The following is a 6700-nucleotide window of genomic DNA, read 5'->3' on the forward strand; positions in this document are numbered from 1 at the left end:
CAACATTTCTACTCCTGGATATATATCCAAAGGAAAAAAAGCACTAATTGGAAAAAATATGTATGCACCCCAATGTTCATAGCAGCATTATTTACAGTAGCCAAGATAAGGAAGCAATTACGTGTCCATCAACAGATGAATGGATAAAAAAAGATGTTTTATACATATATATATGCATACATATATGCATACATACACACACACATAATGGAATATTAGCCATAAAAGTATGAAATTTTGCCATTCACAACAACATGGATGGACTTGGAGGCTATAAATAAGTCAGACAGAAAATCAAACTCTATGTTTTCACTTATATGTGGAACCTAAAAAATAAAACAAATTAATGAAAGCAAAACAGAAACAGACTTATAGGTACAGAGCAAACTAATGGTTACCTGTTGTAAAGCGATGGAGGGAAGGACAAGACAGGGGAAGGGGATTAAGAGGTACTAACTACTATACTAGTAAATAAGTTACAAGGATGTAATATTCAGCACAGGGAGTATACCCAATATTTTATAATAACTTTAAATGGAGTATAATCTATAAAAATGTTGAATCACTATGTTGTACACCTGAAACAAACATAACATTTTAATTCAACAATATTTCAATTTAAAAAAAAATTAAAAAGCGTTGAGCTAGGAAACATGGCTAAAACTCACACCTGATTACATTGTTGACTTACCCAAGTAGTAATTAAATGTTAAAATTTGTTTTATATATTAAGTTTGCATTATTTTAAAAAACTGATTTGAAAGTAGTTTCTGATATCTGCAACCAGAAGTATTCTAAATGGAACAACTGATGAGAAAAGGAGAATGGTTAATGGTTAGACATGAAACAGATATATTGTTAACATTTTACATAATCAAAACTATCTAAACTTCTAATTAATATTATTGACCATATCTAGATTTGCCTGAAAAAAGCATCCAAATATAAATGTTGTATTCCTGTTAAAGGTTTCTCTACCTCTTTCAAAAGAACACAATTTTAGACAACCTTATGAATTACTCCTCTAGAGACCCAGTCATTTGAATCAAAAAAATTGTCAAAAGGCCAAAAATATAAGTAACTCATGTAGATATTTTTAAGGACATATAACTGGGTACACAATAGTTATCAGTCCCTGCCTTTTGCATACTATGTTAAACTTCAGATAGTTAATTACCTTGCCCTAGAGTACAGACTTAGTAATTAAAAGAGCTGAGATTTAAAGCTAGATTTCAATGACTCCAAAGCCAAACATCTTTTTACTCCCCCTAGGATATCCAAAGAAAACCATGAAGAATATTGAAGTTCAACCTAGTGTATGTACCGTAGAATGTCAGAGGACTGATCTTAAGGCTACAAGGACTAAAGCATAAGCTTTAAGTATAGACTTCAAAAGTAGAGAAAAACTATGAGAGTTAAATGCACACAGCTATCCAGAAATGACCCACAATTTTGGCTTTTTTACCTAATAATTGAAAGGGAGTTCAGGAAACAAATTTAAATATTATTATTTTTATCCACCGTATAACTTCACTTTTTCAAGGCAGTTGCATATATATTAATGCGTGGTAATTACAGTTATTCTTTCTTAGGAATAACACGAGTACTGAGCATTGTAATTAAATTTCATTGGCATTTTCATTGAGATGAATGAATTTATATAGTTTTTTAAATTTATTTTTTTAATTGAAGTATAATTGATATACAATATTATATGTTACAGGTGTACAATATAGTGATTCACAATTTTTGAAGGTTATCTCCATTTATAGTTATTATAAAATATTGGCTATGTTCCCTGTGCTGTATAATATATACTTATAGCTTATTTTATACATAAGAGTTTTTTTTTTTTTTTTAGATTCTGTCATTTTATTCACATAGTACCCAAAAAACTCTTTCCATGATTAAGCAGTAATTCACAATACATGTATCTTTTGAGGCATTTGCTGCTTTAATAGATGGCTTGTTCCTCTCTTTAATTATGAAAAGAATGAGACCCAAATAAAAAGACTCCTACATTTTCATTAAATGAAAATGTACAAAACTCAATACTTATTCATATTTACTAGAGCTACAAAGTATAATCACTATCAGAAAATTCTAAAATTAAAATTTGTATTCTCCTCTCCCCTTACTAGTCTAATATTTATCAATATTCTAACTAAGCAGAGCATGTAATCCCGCATTTGTCTCAGGAGTTACTCCAAGCACTAGATATGACTGGATTTTCTGATAATGAAATGTTTACACTTCATGAGGAACAAAGAAGTTCACCATGAAGCCTATCTTCCCTTCTTCTTCTAAGGACTTTCATTTCTCATGGTTGCCTCCATATTGGGTAACGGTGGCACCATGGGAGACACGACAATCCATGTATTCTTGTAATACATACAGAGTTTTATTAAGGATCCCTGGAAAGGGGGACATTATGTTATATATTGTCAGAATACTTTAAAAAAATACCAGTCATTTACTTTTTAAACAAGAGAATCTGATTGAATTAAATGTGGGTTAAACTCAATGGACTCTTTAAATTGAACTTTAGTGATTTTCTCATTTGTACAAGAGTATCAAAATCCAAGGTCTTAACATCATGATAAATTGTCTAGAAACTCATTTACTAAGAATGCATAAGACCCTGAAAAGGTTGTCCTGTGATGCCTGAAACATGTTCACAGCTGATTTATGCCAGAACAGAGGCCATGAAGAACTCTGAAGGATAGTCACCAGCTGTTAAGGGTTCCCATTTCCAGATAAGTACGCTTCTCCATTATGTGCTGCACTTACCAGGTAACATCAGTCTTGTTTGGACAGTCTTTTCTTCATCTTCCTTATTTCTTTATGTTAAGGTGATCATCAACTTTATATAAGCACCCACAGATAACTGTTAATTATTAGAACACTCATCATATTTAGACCACTTCCTGAAGACATGTAAAGCAAATCTTAATGCTTTACTGGGATATTTCCTGAAGACATGTAAAGCAAATCTTAATGCTTTACTGGGATATTTCCAATATAAATTGTAAAGGAGATAATTTTTTTTCCTACACAGGAAATTACTTAGTATCATCAACAGTATGTATAGATGATATTATACATCAACTATACCTCAATTTTAAAAATTGAAACAAAACAGTATGTAGGTTCTCAGGTTTTTGTAAGAGATGAGTAAAGTCCCTTTACTCACCTGCTTCTTAACAATGACCCTGGATATTTCAGCTTAGGTCTTGAGGTACATATTCTTTTGGGTCTCCTCAATCCCATTCTCATATTTTGAATCTGGTAACAGAAAATAAAACAGGAAATTTATTTTATTTTATTATTCTTATTTTTGGCCATGCCAAGTGACTTGGAGAATATTAGTTCCCTGATCAGAGATTGAACCCAGGCATGCAGCAGTGAAAGCATGGAGTCCTAACCACTGGACTGCCAGAGAATTCCCAGGAAAGTTTTTAAAAAAACTGATTTAATCTTTGGTGTAATAAGTCCAATGTGCAAGTAATGAAATGGAGAATACCAACTTATATACTAACTCACACACTCCTTCTCAACAGGGAAAATGTACTTGTCTAAAAAGGAACATACTAGTTCATTATATGTGTTAATAATGGAAACAGTAGAACATGTCTGAGAGTATCTTTTTAGAGTTGCACTAGGAATGAAATTCCAATTTAAGCTTTAGAATCTCAATCATCTGAACTGATACTGTACTGAAAAGCAGAAAAGCAAACAATGCTGACAGAAAATATTCTACATTCTCTCCTGTGGCTTTTAAAACCTTTGAAAGGAAATTGGTGTCCACTGAAACTACCGATATATACTAAAGGAGTATTGGTGCCTTGTGTCTGCTCCCCTGTTGAAAAAGTTCTTAGTAAATGCTTTGACTCCCTCACAACACTGATGGGACTTTTCCTCCAGCATGTTTCTTGCTATGTCTGAAAAGATGCGAGCTCTGACTAAAGGCTTTCCCACATTCATGACATTTGAAGGGTTTCTCCCCAGTGTGGATTCTTCAATATTGAATCAGGATTGCACTTCGGCTGAAAACCTTTGCACACACATCACATGTATAAGGTTTCTCTCCACTGTAGATCCTCTGATGTAGGTTAACGGCTGAGCTCTGCCTAAAGAATTTCCCACATTCATCACACTTGTGTTGTTTTTTTTTGAGGACGGTTTCCCTGTCTTCTTTCAAACTTTCTATCTTGTTCACAGGTTCCTCTAAAGGTGAAACTCTGGGAAGCATTCATGTGAAGAGTGTTAGAAACTTTGTAATGCAGTTCTTTGCCTGAAGAAGTCTTTCGCCTTGAAGCTGATTTCACATTTATAGTTCCGGTGTCTCTATCATTTTGTCTTAAGGTGTGAAGCTCCTTTGATGCCCACTGCAGTTGCTTTTTTGTGGGCTTAAGCTGGCTACGTGGTGTCTCCTGAGTGATTTCACAAGTTGGTAGCTTCTTTGCAAGCATGTCTTCATTTCGTCCAAGAAAGACCTGTTCAGCCGCCCTGTTGTGCACTTTCTCCAGCTCCTCCAGCATCACCATGGCTTCCTCTCCACTCTATGGTCAATTCTCTTGAAAGCAGGCCTGCAGCTCCTCAGGCAATATGGCCAGGAACTGCTCCAGCACAAGCAGCTCCAGCATCTGCTCCTTGCTGTGCATCTCTGGCCTCAGCTACTGACAGCACAGCTCATGGAGCCAGCTCAGAGCCTCCCGTGGCCCAGGTGACTCCTGGTAGTCAAACTGCCTGAACTACTGGTGGTAGGTCTCTGAGCTGTAGTAGCTGCTTCAGTGGCAGCTGGAGACCATATTACATGCCTGCCCTCCCTCTTCCACCTTCATTACCAGAATGCGGTCAGGGTCCGCTGAAGTTTGTGGAAGGAGTTTTGATGTCTCTCTCAATTTTGCAGACATTTGGACTGGGACTAGCTCAGAACTGCTAGGCTTTAATCTTCAAGAAGTTGAAACTCTCCTTATGACACTTCTCCTCTGCTGAGCCTGCACCCGACGGCCCTGGGACACCTTCCTCCACCATATGGTGCCGCTTCCGGATGGGGACCCGACTCCGCGAGACCACACGAGGAGAATATATACATAATAGTTTGTACCTCTTAGTCCTCTACCCTTATGTTGTCCCTCCCCCTTCCCTCTCCCCTCTGGTAATCGCTAGTTTGTTCTCTATATCTGTGAGTCTGCTTCTTTTTTTCTATGTTCACTAGTTTGTTGGATTTATATTTTTAAATGATGAAATTTTTACTGGGCTAAAGTGAAGAAAATAACAAATGTTTTCTTTAAAAGTTTGTTATTGAATTAACCCAGACAACAGAATTATTCTGCATCCTAACTAAATAAAATACATTATACCTAAGTTCAATAGTAAAAGAAATCCTTATTCATTTCCAGTTTGATAGCTTCACATAACTTATATGAAAGTATTCTATGACATACAAATGATTGTAAAATGTGATAACTTTCATAATTATGAATAAAATTTTAAGTATATATGAACCAGAACATGTAGCTTTTTGACCGACCAGAGGTCGATGAATAACAAATTAAAACAGAGCTATATTTTGCTTTATTTTTTTCTGTTCTAAGAACCATTATTTCTAGCTGCTTAATGTAGAACAGAGAGTAGTGGCTCCTTTTGCAGATGAGTGGGACAATTTATACATCTGAAATGTTAATAATGTCATTCTCTTGGAATCCACCTCTCTGTAGCCCTGAGCATTCTTGTCTACATTTTCTTAACTACTCCTAGATTGCTATTGTTATCTGTGTCAAGGATGTGGAAGTCATAGAATGAGACCTTTTCCTCTTAAAACAAGAAGTAATTGCTTTTTTTTTCTATTTTAGACTTCATTCATCATGAGTATAAAGGAAAAAGACAAAAATAAGGTCATTGATTTTTGTATTGAAGAACTATTAGTACCAATGATTTATATCACCGTGTTATTGTTAGAAAGATATCAAATGATGTCTGTAAAATAATACAGAATGGCTTAGTCATTTTCAGTTTCTGGCTATATGAGGGTGATGTTCTTAGGTAACATAAAGGCTAAATATTATAGACCACACATACTGATCTCTTTTTTCCAGAAAGCTTCTTTTCTAACTCCCCTAAGTCATCATGGAAAGAGAAAATAATTTTTTTACAGGAAATAATGACAACACCCTTATTAAGACATTGGATGCTGATTAATTCCTAGTGTCAGCTGGTGCTATTTGCTCTGTACCTGAGTCACAGATTCTACTAGTTGATACTCTTTCCTAGTTATTAGCTTGTATCATTCAAATCTGTTTGGCAAGTTGTACTGTGGACTGGTCTGCAATACAGTTTGGCACCTTGAATAAATATATTCACAGTAATTCCTGATGTGGTAAAATGGTCTATTTTGTATATCAGATTCCAATGAAACTAAATGCTATTCTCAGAGAGATGTGATTTTGAACTGGCAAGACATGAGAAATTGGCATTGAGAATAAGTAGCTTTTATGTCAAAGTTGTCAAACCAATTTTTTTGGCTGGAATTCTTCTTTATACCAGATGGTCTTGTTTTTTAGATGTTTGTGAAAATAATAGATAAATATTTTCCCCCTGAAATTTTTCTTGCACCTTATCCTGTGATGTACCTTGTCCAAGTTTCTAAACAAGTGAGGATAATTAATTTGTTCTTATAAAGACTTCTTAGTTTATT

The 6700-nt window shown here is 34.8% G+C and overlaps 1 pseudogene; it reads right to left on the reverse strand.

Annotated features, from left to right (window-relative positions):
• Positions 1-3895: 3895 nt before the first annotated feature.
• LOC132519397 (zinc finger protein 396-like) lies at positions 3896-4916 on the reverse strand (annotated as a pseudogene).
• Positions 4917-6700: the final 1784 nt, after the last annotated feature.

This window comes from Lagenorhynchus albirostris, chromosome 4 (genome assembly GCF_949774975.1).
Source record: "Lagenorhynchus albirostris chromosome 4, mLagAlb1.1, whole genome shotgun sequence".
Lineage (NCBI taxonomy): Eukaryota > Metazoa > Chordata > Mammalia > Artiodactyla > Delphinidae > Lagenorhynchus > Lagenorhynchus albirostris.